The sequence below is a fragment of the Portunus trituberculatus genome, chromosome 32 (genome assembly GCF_017591435.1).
Source record: "Portunus trituberculatus isolate SZX2019 chromosome 32, ASM1759143v1, whole genome shotgun sequence".
Lineage (NCBI taxonomy): Eukaryota > Metazoa > Arthropoda > Malacostraca > Decapoda > Portunidae > Portunus > Portunus trituberculatus.
This window is the reverse complement of record NC_059286.1, coordinates 6,605,682-6,615,681: the sequence shown is the minus strand read 5'-3', so window position 1 is coordinate 6,615,681 and position 10,000 is coordinate 6,605,682. Positions and strand designations below refer to the sequence as shown.

General features: G+C 39.0%; 1 long non-coding RNA gene and 1 other non-coding gene across 2 annotated transcripts in view; both read right to left on the bottom strand.

Moving 5' to 3' along the window:
- The window catches only part of LOC123512037, a 63,289-nt gene that overhangs the window by 37,697 nt on the left and 15,592 nt on the right, over positions 1-10,000 (bottom strand). The window lies entirely within an intron of this gene.
- Trnal-cag lies at positions 2,854-2,937 on the bottom strand. Its single transcript has one exon. It is a non-coding gene; the product is annotated as a tRNA-Leu (tRNA).

The window sequence follows — 10,000 nt, the reverse complement described above, 5'->3', positions numbered from 1 at the left end:
CTCCTCCTCCTCCTCCTCCTCCTCCTCCACCTCTTCCTCCGAGTGAACACCTGAAGAGGAATAACTTTGCTCCAGGTGACGCCAAGGTGAAAACAGGTAACTGCTTGACACTATCGATCTATATGGTAATTAAGTGCTGGGTGAGTTTGGGAAAGTGGTCATCTTTCTCTCTCTCTCTCTCTCTCTCTCTCTCTCTCTCTCTCTCTCTCTCTCTCTCTCTCTCTCTCTCTCTGCCAAGTTGGCGAGAATATATTTTTTGTTTTTCTTCGTCCTTCTTTGTAATTTTGTGATAATTTAATGAAATTCTACTACTACTACTACTACTACTACTACTACTACTACTACTACTACTACTACTACTGCTACTACCATTACTACTACTACTGCTGCCACCACTGCTGCTGCACCACCATTACACTGCTGCCACTACCACCACTACTGCCACCACCACCACCACCACCACCACCACTGCACCACCACCACTGCCACCACCACTGCTACTGCCACCACCACCACTGCTGCACCACTGCTGCTGCTACCACCACCACCACCACCACTACCAGCACCACCACCACCACCACTGCTGCTGCCACCACTGCTGCTACACCACCACCACTGCCACCACTGCTGCTACCACCACTACTACCACTACTACTGCACCACTACTACTACTACTACTACTACTACTACTACTACTACTACTACTACTACTACTACTACTACTACTACTACTACTACTACTACTACTATTACCATTTTTATTATCACTATAACAGTTACAGCAACAACAAGGACTGCTACTACTACTGCTACTACTAACACCCACACTACCACCACCACCACCACCACCACCACCACCACCACCACCTAAAACTACCCTTCAGAAGCTCTTATTCTACCGAGGCAAATGTACAGAGAGTGAGTGAGCGAGGCTGACAGTAGAGTGAGGGGAGGAAGAGGGAAGATCGAGGGGATAGGAGGAGCGAAGTGGTGAGGTAGAGAGGCCTGAGGGAAAGGATAAGAGGGTTACGAGGGGAAGTGGACACAAGGACAAGGGAGAGAGACAGAGAGAAGGAGGGGGGAAAGTGGGAGAGGCTGACGCAAATTCTACTAGGAAAGGTTAAAGATGAATAGGAATAGGAAAAGGGAAAAAAAATAAGAAAAATGAGAATGTGATGATGGGAAAGAGAATAACGTGGCAGAAGAAAATACATGTTGATGGATTAAGACAGACTGACAGACAAACAGATAGACAGACAGACAAATAGACGAGATGAAGACATGAGGAGAAATAGATATGATGGAAGAAGAAGAAGAAGAAGAAGGAGAAGATGTAGGAAAGAAAATGGAGGAAGATTATGAAAGAAAGAAGAAGGCGGAGAAAAAGACAAACTAAATAAATGATAAGAAGAGAAATAAATAAATAGAAGTGGATAAAACAAAAATAAGAGTAAAATTAGGGCAAAATTAAGAAATAGAAGGAAAAGAATGCCAAAAATATGAAGACAGGAAGAGGAAAAGATAAGGAAAATGAACAATAAAGATGAAATATTAGAGAGATAAGAAAGAGAACGGGGGAAATAAGAAAGAAAAAGAGAAGAATAAGAATAAAGAAAAGAAACACAATAAGGAAGAGAAGGAGAAGAGGATGAGGAAGAAGAATATGAGAAGGAAAAGAACAAAGAAAAAGAAGAGGAAAAGAAGAGGAGGAAGATGAAAAAAAAGAAGAGGAAGAGGAAAAAGAAGCGGAGGAAAAAGGAAAAAGACAAGAAGGAGGAGGAAGAGGAAAAAGAAAGAGGAGGAAGAAAAAAAAGAAAAGGAAGAGGAAAAGGAAGAGGAGGAGGAGGAGGTTACGATATAAGGATGAAACGAAGAGGAAGAGAGGAGTGCAGTAGTAGTAGCAGCAGCAGCAGCAGCAGTAGCAGGAGGAGCAGCAGCAGCAGGAGAAGAGGGCAGCGCGTCCACCTTTGTTGGGTCACGCCGGAAAGAAGGAAGGTGGCGTTTAATTTTTCTTCTTCTTTTTTTTTACTCATCCTCCTCCTCTTCATCCTCCTCCTCATCATCCTCCTTTTTTCCTTTTTCCTCCTCCTCTTTTTTCCTCTTTTTCTCTTCGTTCTTTTCCTGTTCTTCCTCCTCTTCATTTTCGTCTTTTACTTCTTCTTTTCCTTCTTCTCCTCCTCTTTATTGTGTTTTTCTTTATTTTTATTCTCCTCTTCTTCTTTTTCATCTTCCACGTTCTCTTCCTTATCTTTCCAATCAGGCGGCAACGGTGCAGAATACAAAGAATACAAAGGAAAGTCAAACATCAACAGTCATTCTGGGTCCTCGCAAGGCTGTTTGGTGACTACTTCTAACTTGCCACAGGGAAGATAGACAGAATAGCATAGCAGAAGGCTCCTCCCCACCCACCACTCCCTCCACATTGCGCTGGCATGGAAATAGCTGGGAAAAGTTTCAAAGTACCATTCATTATGAAAAAAAAAAAATGGCAAGGAATATTTTTGTTATGTATGAAAGAAAAGTTGTAGTATAAAATAAGACAAAAAAGGCCCACTTGGTTATCAGTCCCCTTGCAGGTCAGAGTTAGCCAAAGAAGGGATAAATGTCTTCAAACCACCCCCGTCTGTTACCAGGAAAGAAGTCGAGTAAGTTTGTTAATCTCTTCAGTACCATGACGCATTTTCCTATTCATTCTGCTCACTATTTGGCGATTTTATACAGCTTCAGAAACGGGATTAGAATGGCAAAGAATCTGGCCATTAAACTTATGACTTCCTTACACTCTTCCTACTGCAAATAGAATCGTCTAATCACACCCAAAAAAAATCCTGTATTTGGCTGAGAAAAATGTATTGTCAGGAGTGGGATTCGAACCCACGCCCGGAAGACCGGACTGCGACCTGAACGCAGCGCCTTGGACCGCTCGGCCATCCTGACTTACGAAAACGGAGGAGGAGGAGGAGGAGGAGGAGGAGGAGGAGGAGGAGGAGGAGGAGGAGGAGGAGGAGGAGGAGGAGGAGGAGGAGGAGGAGGAGGAGGAGGAGGAGGAGGAGGAGGAGGAGGCTCTGTGTATATGTGGGACGAGTTTTCAATAGTATTTTGCTGTTCTAGTGATAAATTAGTAAGCTTTCTAAACACACTCGTGAGAAGCCGACACACAAACACACACACACACACACACACACACACACACACACACACACACACACACACACACACACACACACACACACACACACACACACACACACACACACACACACACACACACACACACACTCTCTCTCTCTCTCTCTCTCTCTCTCTCTCTCTCTCTCTCTCTCTCTCTCTCTCTCTCTCTCACCCATGTCCAGTATTCTGTTAATTATTCATTTATCTCCAATTTCTCTTTACATTATTTTTCGTTAAGCGGCAAATCCTTTACGAATCTTCAATCTCTCTCTCTCTCTCTCTCTCTCTCTCTCTCTCTCTCTCTCTCTCTCTCTCTCTCTCTCTCTCTCTCTCTCTGCACGAGTCATCAAGGAGCGTCACACCTGGATGAGTTTTCCCGCAAGACGCCGCCGTAAAGATAAAGAAGGAACTGATTCACAAACTTTGGATCTCACACTCATCACTCGCACCCCAACGAGTCCATTACCGAGGACCTGCCTGCTGGAGGAGTGGACGTAGTAGTAGTAGTAGTAGTAGTAGTAGTAGTAGTAGTAGTAGTAGGAGGAGGAGGAGGAGGAGGAGGAGGAGGAGGAGGAGGAGGAGGAGGAGGAGGAGGAGGAGGAGGAGGAGTAGTAGTAGTAGTAGTAGTAGTAGTAGTAGTAATAGTAGTAATAGTAGTAATAGTAGCAGTAGTAGTAGTGGTTGTAGTGGTAGTAGAAGTAGTAGTAATAGTAGTAGTAGTTTATTGTTTATCGTTTATTGAACTCATTGCCAAATAACAGTTACATACATGAATAGATATATAGTACATATCTGTTGGCATTAGTCTGCTGAGTATAAACTCCTTAGCAGACAGAACTAATTAACCTTATATATATATATATATATATATATATATATATATATATATATATATATATATATATATATATATATATATATATATATATATATATATATATATATATATATATATATATATATATATATTGTAGATTGAATAAATATTGTTTAATTTTAATTTCAAATAGATTGAGATTAGCTATTATTTTTATGTCATCTGGTAATGCATTCCAACATTTCGGGCCAAAACAGTGTATAGAAAATTTGTACAGTGTTGTTCTTGGTTGTGGACATAACAAATTGACATTATTACCTCTGGTACCCTGGCTGTGCTGAATAACTGTAAACATTTTACTACTGTGACTATTGTTAATTATATCATTATAAACTGTGAGAAGACAAAAATATTTCAGTAAAAAGTCAAATCTTAATAATTTCAAATCGTTAAATAAAAAATATGTCGTATCATGTTTCCCTCTATATGTTATAGTTCTTATCAACTTCTTCTGAGTTGTTATGATTTCTTTTACATATGTTGGCCACGTACAACCCCAGACTGACAAACAGTATATAATAATAGGGTAACACAAAGAGTAATATACACTTTTCAATGCCTCAATTGTTAAATTATGACGTACTTTATATAATATTCCACATATTTTTGACAATTTTAAGCAAACTGATTGTATATGATTTTTCCAATTCAAATTTTCATCTATGATGACCCCAAAAATTTTGTATATGCAACCCTCTTTAATTCACAGCCTTCTAAAATACTGGTCCCATGTTGTGTACTACGGATCGATTTTGAAATAGTATATAATTAGTTTTTGTAATATTTATCTTTAATTTGTTAGCTATAACCCATTTATTAATATTTTCTAATTCAATATTCAGCGCAGTATGCAAGTGATCCAAGTTGTTATCATGTAATAAAAGAGTTGTATCATCTGCATAAAGAACATAATTAAATTTGTTACTGGCATTTGACATATCATTAATATATACTAAGAACAACAATGGGCCCAGTATTGATCCCTGAGGTACTCCCTTGTCAATATTTTTCAGCAACGATGTATTCTTGTTACAATATACTGCCTGCTTCCGGTTGTTTAAATAATTTTTGAATAACTTTAATGGTGTTCCTCTTATTCCTATATTATTTAGTTTATCAATTAATATATCATGGTCCAGAGAATCAAATGCTTTAGATAAGTCCAGGAATATGCCAGCAACATAGTGTCTTCTTTCTAAATTTCTATATACTTCACTTGTAAATCTCATTACAGCTTTCTCAGTTGACTTGTTACTACGAAAGCCATATTGATTCTCGGATAATAAGTCAAAATCTTCAAGGAAACCTTTAAATCTATGTGCAATAGCTTTCTCAAAACTTTGCTGATCGAAGGTAATATAGATATAGGTCTATAGTTACTTTCATCATCTTCTTCACCAGATTTGAATATTGGTATCACTTTAGCAATTTTTAGCTTATCTGGAAAACATCCTTGCTGAAAACATATATTGATTATGTGGGTGAGAGGAACATCAATACAGTGTGTAGTGAGCTGAAGTAATTTAGGAGGAATTTCATCATATCCTGGGGCTGTATTCGTTTTTAAAGATTTCAAATATTTATTTACCTCTTCTTTAGTAACTGGATATAAGTAAAAAGAATTTTGTGATGGATTATTAAGAAACTGTCGGTGAGAGTTTTGTTGTATGTTTCTTTGTTGTAATGGTGTATCTGCTTTTTTCAAGAAATATTCATTAAAGACATTTGCAGTGAGGTCACTATTATTTTTCAGTCTGATTTCTTTAGAATTTCTGCAATTTTTTCTTCCCATTAGACTATTTATTGTGTTCCAAATTGCTTTGTTGTTACCTTGTTCACTCTTACATTTATCTTGAAAATATTTGTTTTTTGCAGCTCGAAGTAGAGTTACTAGTTTGTTCCTGTAAGTTTTGTATTGTGTTTCATATGACAATGGCCACTTAGAAGCCAGCCTCTCTAATCTATGTTTCTCCCGTATACTATTTTTTAATGCTGCAGTTATATGAGGACTTCTAACACTTTTACTAGTAACTTTGATTTTTCTTAATGGAAAACAAGATGCAAATTTTTCCTTATAAAAACAATGAAATTTATCAAGGGCTTCATTTGGGTCATTAATATCTAAAATTTGTTGCCAATTTACACTTACTACTTCCCTTATGAATACATTAGTATTTGAGTCCGAAAGATTTCTTCTCTCTACATATTCGTCACACTTATCTTCTATTTTTTAAACTGAGAGAATACTGCAAAATGATCTGTTAAGTCATTATAAACTATATAATTATTGGTATTGCTTTCGAGATGTGAAGTCCAAATGTGATTTATTAATGTTGCACAGTTTTCTGTCACTCTTGTTGGTTTTGTTGTCAGAGGGTAGCAGCCATGAGAATACATTAAATTCATGAAATCAGAGACTCCTTGTTCATGTGCTTTAAGTAAATCTAAGTTCCAATCCCCAAGAAAATAAATCTTTTTGTACTTTTTTCTCTCTGCAAATTCATGTAGTTTGTTCAAAGCATTAAGAAAATCGTGCATATTCCCCTTTGGTGGCCTGTAAACAGATGCAAAAAAGCTGGAATCCTTATTATTCACCTGTACGCAAACACACTCAAAAAATTGTTCCATAAGGCAACACTCTTTCAAAATACAAGAACTATACATACTGGACACATACATACAAACGCCTCCACCTCTCCTATTTCTATTCATTGTATACATATCATATCCTGTTAAATTATACAGTGGTTCGATGTCATTATCCAGCCTCGTCTCAGAAAACCCTATTACATCTAACTTTTCATTGTCTGAAAACACTGATCAACTAAATTTTGGAGATTATTAGCCAGACTTCTTATGTTCATACTTAAAACCGAAAATATATCAGCTGAATTTAATTTTGTATAAACATTATCTAAATATATATACTGTGAAAATTTTGTGTTAAGTTTCTCATATTATATATATATATATATATATATATATATATATATATATATATATATATATATATATATATATATATATATATATATATATATATATATATATATGAGTCAGTGTTGTCGCTGTTCGTGTCTTGTTCTATGTCAATTGGATTAAATATTACCTGGTCAATTTCATTTATACAGGAATAGTTAACACTTACTGTATCACTGTTACTGAGCCTTACAAGTTCATAATTACTAATGGAAAGAAAAGGAAGGCAATTATTTTCAGCCATCATTATGATGAAAGTTACATTACTTAACACATTTTTTTATATTTACTTCTTTGTATTATTCCTTCGCGGTTCTCTCTTTGGTTCGTGAAAATGAGTCTGAGAGTGAGGTGAGGTAGTAGTAGTAGTAGTAGTAGTAGTAGTAGTAGTAGTAGTAGTAGTAGTAGTAGTAGTAGTAGTAGTAGTAGTAGTAGTAGTAGTAGCAGTAGCAGCAGTAGTAGCAGCAGCAGCAGCAGCAGTAGTAGCAGTAGCAATAGTAGCCGTATAAATAACAATAATAGTAGTAGTAGTAATAGTAGAAATAGCAGTAATAGCAGTAATAGTAGTAGTAGTAGTAGTAGTAGTAGTAGTAGTAGTAGTAGTAGTAGTAGTAGTAGTAGTAGAAAGTGGGAGAACGGTACATAAATATAGATATGTACCCTGAGAATTCTACTGTGTGTGTGTGTGTGTGTGTGTGTGTGTGTGTGTGTGTGTGTGTGTGTGTGTGTGTGTGAGCGAGGCCACCTGTGTGAGGGTCGGCGTGCAGTAAACCGTGTGATTCACTTGATGGTTTGCAAAGTATTGTCTCTTGATCTCTATATTGGTCTCCCTCTCTCTCTCTCTCTCTCTCTCTCTCTCTCTCTCTCTCTCTCTCTCTCTCTCTCTGAAACAAGAAGAGATACAGTAACAGAACAGAAAATAAATGTAATAAAAAAAAATTGTGTAGGTATTTGAATGGAAGAAGAATGAAGGAAGAAGAGAAGGAGGAAGAGGAGGAAGAGGATAGAGAGGAGGGTCTATTTTACATCACATAGAGGAGAGTGAAAAAAGTGGAGGAGGAGGAGGAGGAGGAGGAGGAGGAGGAGGAGGAAGACGAGGAAGGAAGGTATAATAGAACCAGAATATTCGAGTGTGTCTTTCAAAGGTGTTGTTTTGGGACTTCAGTCACTTCACCTGCGGAGTACCTGAGGATGCTGGAATAGTGCTCCCTCCCCCCCTTTTTCCTCCACCTTCCCTCCAATTTCCCTGGCCCCTTCCCTCCACTTCCCTCCACCTTCCCTCCCTCCTGCATCTCATTCACGCTTCTCATCTCTGCTCTTAATCTTATCTCCTCTTACCTTCCCTACTTACCTCATTGCTTCCTTCCCACACACACACACACACACACACACACACACACACACACACACACACACACACACACACACACACACACACACACTCACTCCTACGCACATCTCTCCCTTCTCTCTCTCTCTCTCTCTCTAGTCTCTCTCTCTCTCTCTCTCTCTCTCTCTCTCTCTCTCTCTCTCTCTCTCTCTCTCTCTCTCTCTCTCCTTTACTGTGTTACCTCCTTGACATCTTCATTTTAATTCCCTATGCACTCTTCTCGTCTTTCTCTCCCTCTTTATGTCCTCCTCCTCCTCCTCCTCCTCCTCCTCCTCCTCCTCCTCCTCCTCCTCCTCCTCCTCTTCCTCTTCTCTTACCTCACTGTGGAAATCTCAAGGGTGTCGTTCGCTTTGAATAAATGCGGTAACTTAATCTTTCCTCCTCCTCCTCCACCTCCTCTCCTCCTCTCTCTCTCTCTCTCTCTCTCTCTCTCTCTCTCTCTCTCTCTCTCTCTCTCTCTCTCTCTCTCTCTCTCTCTCTCTCTCTCTCTCTCTCTCTCTCTCCTATATTCCTGTGTCTCTTTTCTCTTCATTTCACTCTCACCTCTTACTTTCATGCCTTGCCGTCTCCTTCTTCTTTATCTCTCTCTTTCTCTCATATTCTCTCCTCCTCCTCCTCCTCCTATCCTAAATTCTTATTCTCTTTCCATCTCTCCATAACTTCCTTTTATCTCTCTCTCTCTCTCTCTCTCTCTCTCTCTCTCTCTCTCTCTCTCTCTCTCTCTCTCTAAGGAAAAACAATGTGAGTATACAAGAACAAAATACGAGTAATGGACGTGTAAAGTGATAAGGTGACACACACACACACACACACACACACACACACACACACACACACACACACACACCTCATCCTTTGTGTCCACGATTCACTGGTCACTCAATATTGATGTTTCACGCCTCACTCACCACCACACGCAGCCAGTTTGCACTCAAAAATATTAATATCCACGAGCCTACCGCTATTTTGTTCTTACCTGTGTATTTGGTGTGTGTGTGTGTGTGTGTGTGTGTGTGTGTGTGTGTGTGTGTGTGTGTGTGTGTGTGTGTGTGTGTGTGTGTGTGTGTGTGTGTGTGTGTAAGCTAGAAAATTAATAGACAATGAAAATAACGTTAAAAGTGAGATGAATAGAAGGAATTATATAAAAAGAAAAGAAAAAAATATAAAGAAGCTAAAGATTAATCAGACTAAACATATGTGCGTGCGTGTATGCGTGCGTGTGTGTGTGCTAGTCATCTTATATCCTTCACCCAACATATCAAACTCCCTGCATTAAACAAACCCTTTCCAACTTTCCAGCTCGCCTCGCTTCTCTACATTCCAAACACATTTATCCACATTCATTCCATTCTTTCCTTCCTAGTCAGCTAACACGCTCATTCCTTGCCTCTTCCTCTCTCGCCCTCCAGCCTCCGACACCCACCGAGGCAGCGGGCAAAGAAACATACGAGGCAGAAAGAGGGCAGAGGCGCGAGGGGCTTGTTTGCATAAGACAGATTTGCGACCCCGTTCAATAGACGCAAACACGGTAAGTCTTCGTGGACACACCATCACCGCCGCCTCCTTCGATTGGATTCTCAAAG